General features: G+C 34.1%; 1 protein-coding gene across 2 annotated transcripts in view; it reads left to right on the top strand.

Annotated features, from left to right (window-relative positions):
• LOC115877117 overlaps nucleotides 1–17377 on the top strand; it is a 246114-nt gene that overhangs the window by 98859 nt on the left and 129878 nt on the right. For both annotated transcript variants that reach the window (XM_030893222.1, XM_030893223.1), the window contains one exon: nucleotides 8509–8535. The gene's annotated coding sequence lies outside the window, so the exon portion shown is untranslated. The remainder of the gene's footprint in view (nucleotides 1–8508; nucleotides 8536–17377) is intronic.

Raw genomic sequence — 17377 nt, 5'->3', positions numbered from 1 at the left:
GCTGGTTCTTTAATATTGATTTTACTATGCTCTCCTGAACGGAGTGCGTACCGTCTGGCTGCCTGTAGACGTTGCGTTCACTACTGCGTATCATATATGTGTTCAACATCTGTTCACTACTGCGCATTAAAAATTCGCCCTGTATTTCAGGAACTAAGGAGGCTACATACAGGGTAAATAAAATACAGGTAAAACAAAAATGCGTGCATTTTTTACAAAATTTTAAGTGACCTCCATTTTGTGGGGGGATGGAGGATTTCCATTATTTGTGGGTATTTTAAAAGAACTGTTTTATACCTCGGGACGTTTTTGAGTTTTTTTGGGGTATCACTCTCCGTTGTGATGTTTTCCTTTTTTATGATTTTCGGTAAGGTTTTAATTCTAATAAATTTATCTCATTATGAAATTAATATATTGTATTTTTGAGTATTATGCGTATTAACTAATGATTATACTAAGTGATTATACTGTATCGTTAATGAAAAAGTGTTAAATGCTTCTTTTGTTATGCCAAGATACATAATAAAACCTGTTCATATAATTTAAATATACCAGCTAGATAAATTTTTAACGCCCTGTATAACTGTAACACTTTTTAGTTTTATAAAATTATTTGTTTGCTTTATTTAATTACATATTAAAATGCACAATGCTTAAAAATACGATATCTTCATTTCACAATGAGATAAAATTATTAGTATTAAAACTCTACCGACAATCATAAGAATATTGAAAACATCGCAATGGGGAGCGATAGCCAAAAAAACTCATAAACGTCCCGAGGTATAAAACACCTCCTTCAAACTACCCACAAAAAATGGATCTCCTCCATCCCTCCACAAAATGAGGCTCACTTAAAATTTTGTTAAAAATGCGCGCATTTTTGTTTACCCTGTATTATGGGTCCTGACCAATAATTGAAAAAAACTACAAAGAACGGTTCGATAGTCGATAAAACAATGTTTTAGAATCTGGCTGGTAAATTCAAAATTCCTTCAAAAGTTTAAAAAATACAAGAAGTTAAACTTAATGCAAAAATTTGCACTTTACGCTTCAATTGATGCTCAGTTTAGTTACACACACACTGTGGTTCAAATTATTATAATTTATAATATTTAAATCTTATACAATATAATGATATTTATATAATTTTAAGTGGCAAAAAAAGTAAATTATATTAAATGAATTCATTGGCATCCGCAAAAATGAAGAATGTAGTTTTCATTTTTTTCCACACTGTTATCTTTTATTTTAAATTTTTAACAAACGTGGCCGAATGTGGCGATAAAATTTATAGAATCGCTACTTTAACAGTTGCTTTTTTAGACAAATTAATCCGAGACCAAAGCTCGGTAAAGCTTTTTTGTTCTCTAATCTGATTAAAGTAAGAAGTAAAGTAATTTTATTAGAAATAGATTTAAACTAAACTGCATCAAAGGCACGGTATATTTTGGCAAAATGAATTTTACTTTTTATGCCCGTGGATAAACGAAACAGTTCCTGGGTAATACCCATTTTTAGGAATTAAAAGAAGGGCTGTAAAGTATTACTTGTTTTCGCTTTATTTTTGCGCGTTTCGTATATTAAGAAAATTGTCAAAAAGGAGGTGTTGTAAATTCAAAACTAGTAATTAAATTAAAAAAGTAATATTATTATATTGTCTTTGAACTAACTCGATGTAAGATAGGATAATTTAAACCCGATTTAACACCCTCTTTTTTTGTTTTTTTTTCCATTGCCGAAACCACTGTTCGTCGGACCATCGTATCAACGAATAACGGATGCTTGAAAATCAAGCTTTAGTGGATCCACAGTAGGACGACTTAGAAGGTTTGATTTTTTTTGCATTCAAATCACTATACTATAGGATAAGGATAATAAATCAAAACCAGTCTGTATCAGAAAAATTCCCAACAAAAGATCCGAGTTTTGAAGTTTTTGAAAACATAACAAAAACCGAAGTATGTGTAAACTGTAAACTTTCCAAGAAACATTATCGCTCCCCTTTAGTTTACAAATTCCCGTCTCTCCGTATACATACTTCGAAATCCTAAACAATCTTGATAAACGACATACGTAAGGAAGTGGGCGGGGCTAGGTACAGCCCCCTCCACCTACCAGACAAAGAAAATAAGCAGGAGCATACGAACAATCTGTGCTGTTAAGGAAACCCTATATGTATACCTTTAGTCTGCTTTTATTTTGTTTTAAATACATGTATGCAAGTATTTGATCTGTTGATAATTATGGTTGTTATATATAATTAGCGTTAAGGTTTATAAAACATATATATTTTCTTTTGTTCAATTAGTACTTCTATATAAATATGTCTAGAGAAAAACTTCAAATGTTACTTTATCTATGGGTACGAACATAGTGGAGGCAGGTTTCTGCTTTCCGGCAACCAGCGCCGTCTCTGGGGACCTATTCTTGACCACATATCGCTCACATCTCGCATCTCCGAAAAAGCCATATAACAATACACGTGATGCGTAACTTTGCGTATATGCCGTGTATTGTTATATGGCTTTTTCGGAGATGCGAGCAGGGTTCGGAAGTAGTTAATTAAGAGGAAATTTACCTGATTAACTAACCTAACCTAACCTAACCATATCCAAACGCCGCTCCCGCCGCGCCGGCGCCGCACATAGGGGTATTTGGTCTATAAACCTGGCCAAAAGTGAAATATTTTTATTTTCATTTTTTATCTTAACTGAATACAAATCTATAAATACTAAATGTAAGCGCGTTTATTAGCTTTTTTTAAGTCGTAAGTTGATTATCAAATAAATAATATATTTCAATTATTATGAATTATCTTGAGTGTATTCTGAATATTTCTAAGATTATAAAATAGTGGAATTGTTTGTAGTGCTTTTTTTGCAAATTGTTTATAATAACTGTCATCATGGATACAGAGCCAGCTTTGTTTGTTTGCTCTGTTCTGTTTTATGCCATATTTTTATTTTGAAACGTTTCCTTCTATTCTATTTTTTTATAATGTTTTATATTTAAAAAATCAGTGGTATTTTTATAAGGTGTAAGACTATTCGGCAATATTCCGCATGGAAATTAGTATCCGTTCAATGCTTAAAGTCTCCAGCATTGGAATATGCACAAAAATCTTGCCAATATTTGCCACTGCCAACAAAAACATTAACTTAAATAGATTCTTAAAGGAAATAGTCTTTACCCTATTAACATCCATCCTCGCTCAAATATCGTCTATAATAATATACAAATTACTTTCTTGTTCTAGCATCCTCATCCAATTGCTTGGTTTTGCACAGAATGGCCCTATTTGATTGGTGGAAAGGGTTTCAGAGTAGAGGAAAAAATATTGTGTAGGAAAAACAAAATGGGGTTCCATATTAGCAACCTCTCCTCTAATTAATAATTAATATTACTAGCAAAAAAGCAAAAAAATCATAAAACATAATTTTTCCCAACTTTTAGTTCTTAATACCCCCTGTGCGCCGTCGGCGCGTGCAAAAGCAGAAATAAATAAATTTTCGTTCCAGTAAAAGCGAGAACGCCGATGAACGCTGGTTGACGGTGCCTGCCTGCTTTCACTGTGAACTAGCCGATTTGATAACACGCTTTAATTTTTCAAGGTTATAAGCGCGAGGCGGCGCGGCGCGGCGCTACTATGTAACCATATACAGGGTGTCCCAGAAATAAGTGCAAGTATTTTAACTTAACTGGTAGTATAGTTCAACCCCAGAAACACGCCTATGAGGTTTTTTTCTAAATAATTTTTTTTTTGAAAATTCGGAATTTTTTGAAAATATTTTTGTAATTTTTTTGCAATTTTTTTTAGTTTTTATTTAAAAAAAATAATTTCTTGATAATATGGCAACATAGGTAGTAGATTAAATTTACAAGAAAGAAAATCCAGAAAAGATCCAGTGGTTCTCAAACAAATCTCGAAGTATTGGAAAGACTGTGAAAGGACCAAGAACTATTGACTACAATAAAACGACGGAAAGCAGCATATTTTGGTCATATTTTTCGAAATAACAAATATAGTTTCCTACAGCTGATCGTTGAGGGAAAGATTGAAGGACGACGAGGCATCGGGCGTAAACGGTTTTCCTGGTTGCTGAATTCTCGCCAGTGGTTTAATATAGGAGAGGCCAGTGCAATTATCCGTTTGGCTCAAGACAGGGAGGAATTCCAATTGATGGTCACCAACCTCCGATGAGGAGAAGGCACATGAAGAAGAAAAAAAAATGTTCTCAAAATTTTAGTAAAAAATATTTTTTTTTGGAAATTTTCAAAAGTAAAATAACTCCATTATTTTGGACTTATTTGAAAAACGATAAAGAGAAAATATTTTTCTTTTATCGAGATCTACCACCCTTTAAAATACTTGCACTTATTTCTGGGATACCCTGTTTATAACAATACACGTGATGCGTATACGCAAAGTTGCGAACGATGTCAAGAATAGGTGCCCAGATTGGCGCTGACTACCAGTAAGCGGCAAACCTGCTTGCACTGTGTTCGCACACTATGGAAGAAAACATTTGATCAATGTGTACTACCAGTCGTGACCTATGAATGCGAAACCTGGACACTTAAAACCGACATTATAAGGAAACTGCAGGTCGCACAACGCTCGATGGAACGAAATATACTGGGAGTAACCAAGAGACCGTCAAAGAATAGAGTGCATACAATGAAAAACACATGTAATAGATGTCACCCACACAATCAAATCCCTCAAGTGATGGCAATGGATAGGACACCTGGCAAGGAGGACGGACAACAGATGGGAAGAGGAATTAAGAGACCTAGAAGAAGACCAAACCTAAGATGAAGATGGGACCATGATATTAGGAAATTGGCAGGGATAACTTACGTCCCAATTTAGGGTCTCTAGAATACATGACGGACATCTAGGTATATCAGAGAGGTCCCAACTAATTAATGAGGCGTCAAATTGCGCAACCCGCCTTATCCCACAAACGTTGTTTCGAGATAATAAGCACAAACTGTTTTAGCAAATGTTTGAAGCGTTAATTTACAAAAACAGGTGTCCATTGAGAGGAATCATTGTTTTGTATCTCGTTTTTCCAAAAATAAAAATTAATATTTAATTAATTAGTGATGGGCAAAACTGTTATTTTTAGATAACAGTTGAAACTGTTATAGTTATTTATAAAAAACAGCTTAAGATAACAGCTTAAAAATAACAGGTTTCTTTATTTTATTGCTAAATATCTGAAAGAGTATGAGTCGGTCACCGCCAGGCGTATTAACGCAGTTGCAGGTTGCAACAATGACATGCTCGGTGGTAGTATTTCCAGGGTGTCATAACATATCTAAATATCGATTGTTATCTAAAATACCTCTCTAAAAACCGGGGTTGTTTACAAATAAGCGCTGTTTACAAATTGCGATATAAAAAAGTCAAAATGCCGCCACTCGTCTATATCTATAAATTCCGATCTACCTACGCCCTACCCCTCGATCCGCGTAGATTCTGAATTGCGTAGCAGTGTACAGGGTGCATCTCACTTGACGGGCGAGAAGCTCTTAGTTATGATTTTACCATTTGCGGTCAAAAAATAGCAATATAAGAAAATGTGTAGTATATTCTTCATAAGTAAACCAACTACACACTAGAGTTCGAATTAATTTTACACTTAAACTAGCATGTACAGTTTGACAAATATAGGAAGAGACTTGGGGATAGCACCGGTCGCGCACACGATAGAGAGAGGACGCATTCGGCGGAAGAGAGATGCAGTTACGCTACGAAAAATCTGATTGAAGCAAATTTGTGGGATGTCCACTGCGCATCGGGGGGCGTCTCTTATTTTATATTTCTCACGTCTCTAGCTATACTTGTTAAGTTGTACCCGCGACTTCGTTCGCGTCGAATTATTAATTTGTAATGGTGATGATAAAGCAAAGCAAGAATTTCCATTAACATACAAACCGGATAAAATTTTCTCACATTTGCCAAAAATATGCTTTAAACGTCGAGCAGTTTAAGCAAAATCGTGGTCAATCAATTACTCAACTTTTTGGAACACCCTGTATTATTTTTTAAAAAATTTCAAAATATGTAAAAAAACCAAATAAATTATCCGTGTCCAATCGTTTTCCCAAAAGACTAACCGTTTTTTAAATAATAAATATTGTAATATTTGAGGGGTGTTTTCACCCTCTTGGAATTTGAGATTCGAGAAACCCCTCCTTATCGCACCTCTACACCCCACAGTCAATCCGTTTGCCAAAAATCAGCTTTAAAGGTCAAGCAGTTTAAGCAGAATCATGATTACTCAGTGGCCATATTTTATGAAACAACCTGTATATATTTTGTAAAAATCTCAAAATATGTAAAACAACAAAATAAGATATACGTGTTTAAGGGTTTTTTCGAAAAACTCACCAGTTTTTAAATAAAAAATATTCTAATATTTGAGGGTGGTTTCACCCCCTTAGAATTTGAGTTTCGAAAAATCCCTTCTTATCGAACCTCTACACCATAAAGTCAATCTGTTTTCCAAAAATCAGCTTTTTGCGTCAAGGGCTTTAAGCAGGATCGTGATTAATCAATGACCAGATTTTTCAAAACACCCTGTATAAATTTTTTAAAAATCTTAAAATATTATTCTGAATATTTTTCAGAATAAATAAATACTTAAATATTGAAACTTAATAACAAAGTACTGAAACATACAGCGCCATAATATCTCGACCTCCGCCCGTTATGCTCGTAACAGGTTGAAAAACAATATGTATCTAAAATATTCTAAAACAACTGATGCGTTATTCTCCAACCTGTTTCAAACCTCCATCGACAATAGACAGATGCAGCAGCGTTACTTTCCCACTCCGATTATCTCGAACGCCGTTCTGTTATGCTGGTAACAGGTAAAAAAACAACATAGCTAAAACAACTGATGCGTTATTCTCCAACCCGTTGCGAGCCTCCATCGACAATCGACCGATGCAGCAGCGCTCCTTTCTCACTCCTGTTATCTCGACCGCCAGACGTTATGCCCGCAACTATTTCAAAAAAGCTGCTTCTTTTATATCCTATTATTTTTAAGCTGTTGTCAGCCCAACACGACGCGCCGCGCCGTAGCGCATACCCCACTCCGTTGTCCGTTGTATCTCGCCGCCTGTATCGATGGTTGTCGAAATAATAGGTTTTCCATCCATTCCATACTAGTTGTTTTTTGGAATTGCTTCGAGCAGCATCGAATTTCGTGGCGGTGCAGAGCGCCGACTTCGTTTCACGAACAGCCTATCTCCACGTGTCGTTATTTTATATCTGTTATTTTTTAAAAGTAGTAACGGTTGCGTTATGTTATTTCTAAATAATTGTTATAAAATAACAGATAGTTAAATAACAACCCATCACTATAATTAATAAACAGACAAAACACAAAAATAATTCGGATAAGGCGGGTTTTGTTGCAGCATGATGCATATTGGCTATGAAATGAAGAACGCTGTCATTTTATATGTACATTTTTATGGGAAATGTCATCGATTGTCATTTCCTAACCAAGTGGACGCCGTTTTTTTTTCGATGATACGGTATTTGCATCTTAAATTGATTTATAAATAACTTGATTTATAAAATATACTATTTTATTAAAATTAAGTAAGGATTTGAAAAGATGTGAGTGCTAATATTGTACTTGTGTAAAAAGCTTATGAAAAAATGCTGGATTTGTAATAACATTAGTATTTGCAATAATGACAATAAAAAGCAAATATAAGTGGATAAGACGGATTTTGCTGCAGTAACGTAATTTGTAGTGAAGTTTATATAGGAATAGGCGACTTTTACTGCAGTTTGAGATTAAGTTTATGTAGATTTCAGGGTCCACTATTCATATATGTCATTAGGCCATTTTTTTTTAAATGGGTAAGGCTGGTTTTGCAACTTGACGCGTCTAATATATTCTACACATGACCCATATAGCGAACAGTAGTTGTTTTATTAAGGCTGAGACACTGCAACAATTTTTTTAAATGCTGCAGATTATTTTGTATTTATTTAAATAAAAAAAACGTCAATGGCCGACAAAAAAATCATCTCTGCAAGAGCAACTGCCAACATGCAGTAATAATATGACTTTTCAATGACAGTGGCATTACAAAAGCAATAAACACCATTTCGTAGGTATGTTTTATTAGGACCAAAAGCACAGGCAAGCTTTTAGTGCTAAAATTGCTGTAAACTGTTACTGGTTTCTTTAAAAGCGAATATCTCCAATAAAAATAAAGCTATTGAGATGAACCAAAAACAAACTATCCAGAAATAATGCACATTGATGATACAGTAATTTTTAAATGCCTTACTTTATTATACCATTCTACAGGGTGTTCCAAACTTTCGCTAAAATAAGATTTCCCTTGACAAATGGGACCTTAATTTTGAATGTGTAATTTTAAGGTTTCCATTTTTCGGTCAGTGTATTTAATTTTATTAGCTATTTTAAACCTTTTTTAATGTATTTCTTCTTCTCTTATTTTCAGATTCATCAAATTAGAGAGCTGGCTTAGGTAAGTTTATTCATACTCAAAGCTGACGAAATGAGTAAAAATTTCAAGATTATCTGTAGAGTAAAAAAATATCACTTCATGTTCCGTTTAATTTTGCATTATCTAATTATTATTGTAGCATTACGAGGTTCGGCTCTGTGGCAATAAGACAATTCAAAATAGACACACCGTCTGTCTATTTAAATCAAGTCTATTTTTAGTCTAGACGATTAAATATGTTAAGTCTTACCACAACAAATCTTTTAGTCCTTGTGATAATTTCAGTTTCTACCGAGGTTTCTACGAAGTTTATTTAAGGATTTTATGGTGTTGATTTTTATAAATCCTTGTTTACATGTGTGTTCTAACGTTTATTTGCCTAAATCTTAATTTTAAAATGATACTTAAATTATATTTACTGTCTTTTGGCAGTAACGTGTTATAGATTTTTGTTTATTATTACAGAACAAATATTTTAAAGCCACGTCCACGCATAACGTTTTACCTGTCAGTTTTGCATGTCGTTCAAGATGGTCGTATGTCTTAGCTTTTTTATGATTGTGTTTAGTGCAGTTGAAAATAGAGCCTTTAGCCTTTCACAGTTATTTGTAAATTCCTAACCTTAATAGCTGTGAGTGCTACTTTTGTTTCACTGTGAAAAAAATCACAGGTATAGTGATTTTTTACCCATTCTAGTAAAATTTAATAAAAAATAGAATTTTTAAATGTACCTACATGTTACATTTTATATTTGTTAACTGTGTTAAATAATTACTTAAATTTACATATTATATTAAGCATTACAGTAGCCAGCTATGCGGATTATATTGTTACAATTGGTTTATCGTCAAATCGATCCGATTATTATTGTCAACAACAGAATTGCCATTTATTTTCGTGCGGATTTTAATTATTCTATAATTACTTAGTTATAGAGATTATAATTTAATTTCAAAAATGTTGTATTTTTTTCTGCATTGTCGATAAAACCCAGTAAATAATTCGAGCTGAATTTTTAATTATAATAGATTATTTTCGAGATTATGTTTGAATATTATTATACAGGGTGAGTCGAGCAAATATTTTCAGGGCTGGTAGATCTCGGTAAAAGAAACATATTTTCTCTTTAACGTTTTTCAAATAAATCTAAAATAACCGAGATAATTGAATTTAAAAATTTCCAAAAAAATGTTTTTTTGCTAAAATTTTGAGAACCACTAGATCTTTTCTGGTGTTTCTTTCTTGTAAATTTAATCTACTAGCTATGTTGCCATATTATCAACAAATTATATTTTTAACTAAAAATTAAAAAAAGTCAATTTTTTTTTCAAAGAATTCTTAATTTTCAAATTTTTTTTCACGAAACTAAACCTCATAATCGTGTTTCTGGGGTCGAAATATACTAATTATTTAAGAATCACCCTGTATATTCATCTCTTCAAAAAATTACTGGCAAAGTTTGAATTATAATTAATGGAAAAAATATACGACAGTTTTGTTGTAAAACTGAACGATCCCGTCTCATTTCTCTAGACGGTCTTACGTCTTAATTCAATTTAAGTAAAACATACCGTTTTTCGTGTACACGCAAGATTTTACATTATACGTTTTGACTGTGTTGATAAGACTGACAGGTAAATCGTTACGTGTGGACGGGGCTTGTACTTGTAAGTTTCAGTTTTTTGAACTCGACGCGTCATATATACATAAATACATATTCACGAATCCCCCGTACGTCATATTCGCCGCAGGTTCATTTTTCAAACAGACAGAGACACCATTAGACCTAAAGCCGCGCACACACAAAAACAAAACTATTAAGAAAACCATAAATATTCCACTTCTATACGTTCCCCCTGTAGCGTCGATTTCCAGGCCGAAAAAAATTCTATCTAACGGTGAGACAAACCTCTATCGAAAATCAATCAGCAGCGTTTGAAAAAAAGATCATTAAAAGATTACGTTGTTTGCCTTGTCTTGTTTTCGTCGTTTTCGATCTGGCCTTCTTCTATCTCTTGGTTCGTCTCTCTTAGGGCCGGTTGTCGTCAAGATTAGTGATAAATCTGTCGAATTTTTATCGGTGAAATGTCTGCCTGGCCGAATGCCCTCGCTGGCTTGTGTCATTCCGCAGCCACAGACACATTGCGAATCTGTAATGGGCTCGGATTGCGATAAGTGGAAGGATAGTGTCAGCTAGCGGGATGGTATACGGAGTAAAGATATTGGTTTTTAGAAACGTGTTTTTTTCTATTATTTTTTTACTTTTATATAAGAAGTTTTCAATTTCAGAGATTTCAGAGTCTTCAATTTCAGACACTGGACACTAGCCCATGCAAGAGTTTTAACTGACCCACACGAGGTCAGTTAATCCACGTGGTCATTCCAATGCTAGGAATTAGGCAACCATCTGTTTGTTTAGCCGGTTTATTTACATTTTCTAATTTGTGTGGATATTTTATATTCTATTTGTATTTTTGCAGGTATTGCATTGATATTAGGGAATGCAATCCCGCACCAAAATCTCAATCCCGCAAACCCGCGGGATTACAGCAATCAATCCCGCGCCGCAAAATTGCGGGATTGTCAACAATAAATGCTCTTCTTTTCTCTCTCCGATTTTGGGATGCGGTTTAGACCAGATTTTAGGCGCATCTATTATGATTAAGATGCTATGTGGTTTTCGAAAATATATTTAGCGAATTCTCGTATACAGAGTGTTTTATAATAGTGTACAAATTGGTCAAGAATTTTTTCTACCGAAAATTTACAATTTTTGAAAAATCGAAATTTTAAGAATGTACTACTAATCTGTATTGAAATTAGAAAAAACAATTTGGTGTTTCTTTTGAAATTTTTTGTTTTAAGGAAAATACGAGTTTTTTCGAAAAATATGCATTTATAGTCATACATTTGGTCCTAAATGGTACAAAAGGCATTGTACATTTTGCATAGGCCCACAATATACTGATATAGCGTGTATCTTAAACTAGCTGAAAAGAAGTTTGGACCGTTGTATACAGGGTGTTCAAAAAATATATTTAATATTAAATAAACTTAAATTTTATTGTAATTTATCTACTTATTTTATAAATAAAAATATTATTCTGATGTTGAAGGTTTTTTTTTTCAATTTGTGTTAGTTATCTGCTTTTGGATCACTCTATATCAATAATTTTTTGGCATATGCAAAATGTACAAAGCTTTTTGTACCATTTAGGACCATTGTATGACTAAAAATGCATATTTTTCGAAAAAGCGTCGTATTTTCCTTAAAACAAAAAAAAACGATCAAATTGTTTTTTTTTTCTAATTTCAATACAGATTAGTCGTACTTGGTAAAAATTTCTATTTTTTAAAAACTGTAAATTTGCGGTAAAAAAGATTCTTGACCAAATTTTCACACTCGTATAAAACACCCTGTATACGAGAATTCGCTAAATATATTTTCGAAAATCACAAAGTATCTTAATCACAATAGATGCATCTAAAACCTGGTCCAAACCGCATCCCAAAATATTTTTTAGTTCAAGAGATATTCAACTTTAAATTTACACTAAAATTTTGCTTGTCCCGATAATTATGTCCGGCAGTTTATTTGACGAAATTGTCCACAAGTAGTTAACGCTTTTTTCACTTACGCACGCCAGAAAGAAATCTAATGCCTAACCTGTTTGTTTCACTTATTTTTAATGGCCAAGTCGTAAAGGGAATCCCCTGGTGTCGATCCCGCAGATCCCGCGTAAATCCCGCAAATTTGATCCTGCGGAATCACAGAGGGATCCCGCATTTGCGGGATCCAGCATTTGCGGGATTGCATTTCCTAATTGATATAAAAGCAATTTAAATGTTGTCTACAAAATTATTTGTGAATTTAATAACTATATCGAAGGTTATTTCTTGCCACAGATTATTGTAGTAAATTTACTATCCGTTCTATCTAGTTTTACAACTCGTTTGTAAAATCGCTGTATGGCTAATCTGTGGCATGTTTGTAAATATGAATTTATTTAAAAATGTGTATCTCATAGTAAATTTACTTATTCATTGTAAATTTATCTTTTAAAATTGCCAACTTCTTGTAATATTACTATAGAATAACAACAAATTAAAACATTTTATTATCGTGAATTTACAATTATTTTGTAAATTCACAATTTTTTTTTAATAAAATTGTAAATTCAAAAAGCAATTAATAAATTTTATAAAACACGTGTTTATAATTATAATATTTATCATAAAGGTTAATAAAAAGTCAAAAAACAGAACTGATATATGTAAGATATTCATTGCTATGTCTAGAAGAACCTTACTGGAATTCTGCGCCTAGCCAAAATAAGAACAAAATTGCCATTAGATAGGTTAGGTTAAGCTAGATTGAGTGTTTCAGTGACACTGATTGGTGAAAACCTGCCTTTACCTTCAAATAAAGACTAGTACATCGGTCAAAACTAATATAAACCTTGATTAAACATTCCTAAAACGTATTTTCTGGTTCTTTTGCGAGTCAGAAGCGAATTCTGCTTTATTATTTCGACCAGACGGAAAGTTTCTATCCACAAATGTGTCGTTCCCTCCAAGCAGAAAGATCCGTAATGGCTTCCGATGCGATAAGTGGTTAGGATAGTGTGGTAAGGGATCGAAAAGCGCCATGTGGGGCCACATTTTGGCTTTTATTGCGGAAAAGAATATCAGTTTACGCCGAGTATCCAATTAGGGAAATAGCTGTTGCTTTATTAGAAAAAGATGGCGAGTGTCGATGTGGCTGGGACGTTCTTGCAACTACGTGCCAAGTAGGAATCTTAGATTAATAATGTTGATCATCTAGCAGAGACGTGCAGTGCAAAGCAAAGCACGGTAGGCTAAGTTAACCTCTTTCTATATTGTTACCAGTCAAAAAAAACTGCGATAAACCATATTCTCATAAGTTTTTATTGTTGTAGTCAATTTTATTATGGCGCAGTTATATATTTTTGCAAAATGAATCGCTTAATTAAGCCTAACTGGACTTAATAGACAATTAACTTTATGGCTTATTAGTTTTGCATCGCTGATCCTATTAGTCAAGTCGAGATGATAAGTGTAATGAGTTCACTGGGTAAAGCAAAAAAATGATATGTTGTAGCGTTTTTTTATAAACATTACCACTGCGAACGGCAGCTTTTCATCGGAGAGCAGTCGTGGATAAGGTATTTCACTGGAAAGAACTAATTAATAACAACAAACAAAAAAATACAGATATTGGGCGCCAGGCATGTACAGAGAAAGAAAACACAGTTGTATATTACTTAAAACTAATGACTATATTTATTCATTGATGGACTGTGATGGTAAATAGCATTGTAACAATTTTAATAATTATTATAGTGATTATATGTCAACGAAAGTGGTGTTAAGAATTCTACTAAATATCTATGAAAACAACTATGATAAAATACAAGACATGTAACGTTTAAGACAATATATGAAATGTAGCATTACTTTAATTAATTTGATATATTTTATATGATGTTAGTGCAATAATAATATCTATAAAAAAGTAATACTATTACAAGGCGTAATGTAATGAAACCTAAAATCTAAATCATATTGTAACTACTAAATCGATATAAATGTTGAAAATCGACTGAAAACCAGAACCTAAATCTACACTTAGCTGTTCTTGAGGCAATCCTTTTTCGAAGAGTAGCAGCGTGAGGTGAGCTCATATCTCTGTACTCGGCCATACAATACAACAAAAGGGCCAGAATGAGGACACCATGAATTGATACAGCCGTAACTACTAACTAAGTTATAGATGGGAACGAAGCAGCATGGGCTCAAGCTACATCCACGCTGGGGCAATATGGTGACACTACCAGTACCTTGGAACACTACTAGGACCTTGGATAATGTCCGTAATTTGGGCCATAACCTGGGACACAGTCCGTCCATAAGACAACGGTACAGGGGAACACTACCCGTACCTTGGATACTACTAGGACTTTGGATAATGCCCGTACCTTGTAAATAGTCCGTACCTTGGACCCTAAAAATACGAAACTCTTGTTTAAAATCAAACAAGGTCTAATAAACAAAATGAACCTACCTCGAATTACTTCCGAGGGCTCACTAAATAATAAAGAACATGTCCTTTCTTCCATGTGCCATTCTGGAGGACAAAAGAAAAGGGACGCCAACGTGCCAGAAAAATACAAATACAAGTTAGGTTGGGACATCCAAAACTCTACCCTAAAAATACGCAGTAATAATAACGAATCAAAAAAGATAATATCTTATTTTTACCTGTAACTTCGAAATAGCTGATTCAAATTATACAGCAAGATTTTTATAATTGCAGTTTCTCGAAGCAAGGATTTTTTGATGGTGACAGTCGGACGGTCAAAGCCAAGTGAAGTTAAGCACGGAGAGAGTTGACAGAAGCGATGTTGACAGCGCCTCCACAGAACAGTGAAACGATAGCAGGGTTGCCGACTAGAGAACGTAAAAATTACGCGTCAAATAAACTATCCGGCCTGAACGAGAGGGAATCCGGTGATGATAGGCCAGACATCATATATTATATATAAAAAAGACATGTAACGAACTAAAAACGTTACAATGTATCCTTTATGGTAAATATTGTGAAATATATTGGGGGGAAATATTATTTAAAGAAAATAATTTAAACTTGTTCTCAAAGATTCCTACGTTTAGTCGATCACTTAAAACAGTGGTATTATTCTAAAGATAGCTCTCGTGTATGACTAAGAATATTAATAGTTTACTTGGACTAAATTGACAGGGAAGTATCGGGTAATATATAATTATTGCAGATTAATGATAAGGTACTCGTAGACGATATTTACTTATGAAAAAAAACGGTAAAACTAAACAACTGTTTTATGAATGATTAGAAGTAATTTACATGTATGCTGAGTGTATAGATATTATTTCAACATTAATTATTCATCGTTTATGTAAATTAAACACAAACAGCTTCAGTTCCGATTAATAACTTGATTTCATTTTCTATTTATTCAGGATTTTTTGGTATTTATTTATTTTACTGAATCTCTTTAGTTGTTGTGGTATGATACGAAGCTTTTAATAACAACGTATACTAATTATTTTTGACAAGTTGTAAATGAACTGACTATTTTACAGTCTTTTTCTAGAATTAGCAATAATATCGATGTTAATTTAAGTTCGAACACAATATCCTTCTAGATTTACTACTTCTGATTGTGGTGTTTTCCATTTTTCCCATAGAATCTGCATTCGCCGTTGTTTCAGTAGATTTCTGCTAAAAAACAACGGTGAATGCAGATTCTGTGGGACAAATGGTAAAAACACGGAACATCTGATCACTGAGTACACGACTGATATCGGAGATGAAGAACTCTCTGTAAAACCGGTCCAAAGAATGCCTAGAGAGCCTGAAAAAATTATCTTCTTCTGGTCCATATGTTGTCTATCTTCTTTCTTCCAAAAATCTTCCTCAGTATTTTTCCCCAAATCTGTAGCCTCGAACTTTTCATTGCATTGAACATCCACGTTTCACATGCATACAGCACTATTGGTCGTATCATTATTTGGTATATTCTGATTTTAAACTTAGATGTTCTTACTCTTAATAATTTTCTGTAGTGCGCTGCACATTTATTTCCTGCCATTATTCTTGCCACAATTTCCTGAGTTACATTTGATTTCCTTAGAAATACGGTTCCTAGATATGTGAATGTATCTAATCAAACTTGTATGAACTTGTATGAAACTTTCAGAATCTATTTGTACACATCTTCCATTCCAAAATTTCATTTCAAAATCCCTATCTGACCACTCCATAAACTTACTTTTCTTCTCATTATACTAGAATTTAAACCTGCCTGGACCAGAAGATGATTGTTGACCGCCTCCGCAATAACCAACCTGATGTCCGAACCCTAGCTGGATAGGAGGTTGTGAGCCAGTTCAACTATTTAGGCTCCTTATTTAGAGCATCCTCCAAACTCTGGAGGATGCGAGGCTGAAGTCAGGTGCAGAGTGGCAATGGCGAGGAATGCAACAACAAAGCTGACTAAGATATGGAACACTTCAGCAATTACACGAAGAACTAAACTGCTCATTGCGAACTCCCTCATATTCCCCATAGCTATGCATGGCTCCGAAATATGGACACTAAAGGAAAGTGATAAGCAAAGAATAAATGCCTTGGAGATGTGGGTATATCGACGGCTGGCTGCGAATACCATGGACCAGATTAAATCAGTCAATCCTCCGATATTTTGGCCATATTGCCAGGAGTGGCACCTCAATTGAGAGACTGATGGTGGAGGGTAAGGTAGAGGGAAGACGATCACGTGGAAGGTCACCTAAGAGGTGGGTAGACCAAGTCAAAACCCTATTGGGCCACAGCCTCCCCGAAGCTTCACATATGGCGCAGTGTCGAACAACTTAGTCCGAGGAAGTGAGGGAAATCAACAAATGATGTCACCATACTCTCACGTAGAGTAAAGGACTGAAGAGAGAGAGAGGACCAGAAGAACAAATGAAGAATTAAAACAACTATATCGGGAGCCACCGAGTACAACGGGAGTAGCAAGAGCACAAAGACTGAGATGGCTGGGACACATTGAAAGAATGTCTGAAGCAAGAGTTCCTAGTATGATAATGAAACGTGAAATAAGTGGATAGAGAAGGAGGGGTAGACCGGGAACCAGATGGAAAAAGGATGTTGAAGAGGACTTGAGAAGAATACGAGTGGATGAAGAAACGCGAAAGACAGAAACAAATGGAGAAAGACAACCAATCAAGCCATGAGCCTTTTAGGCTTTTACAGCTATTATATATAAAAACAATCTTCGGATTGTCACGGGGTTTCTAA

The sequence above is a fragment of the Sitophilus oryzae genome, unplaced genomic scaffold (genome assembly GCF_002938485.1).
Source record: "Sitophilus oryzae breed Bouriz unplaced genomic scaffold, Soryzae_2.0 scaffold_1442_pilon_pilon, whole genome shotgun sequence".
NCBI lineage: Eukaryota > Metazoa > Arthropoda > Insecta > Coleoptera > Curculionidae > Sitophilus > Sitophilus oryzae.
Note: the sequence above shows the minus strand (reverse complement) of the source record. Positions and strands in the feature narration are given on the sequence as shown.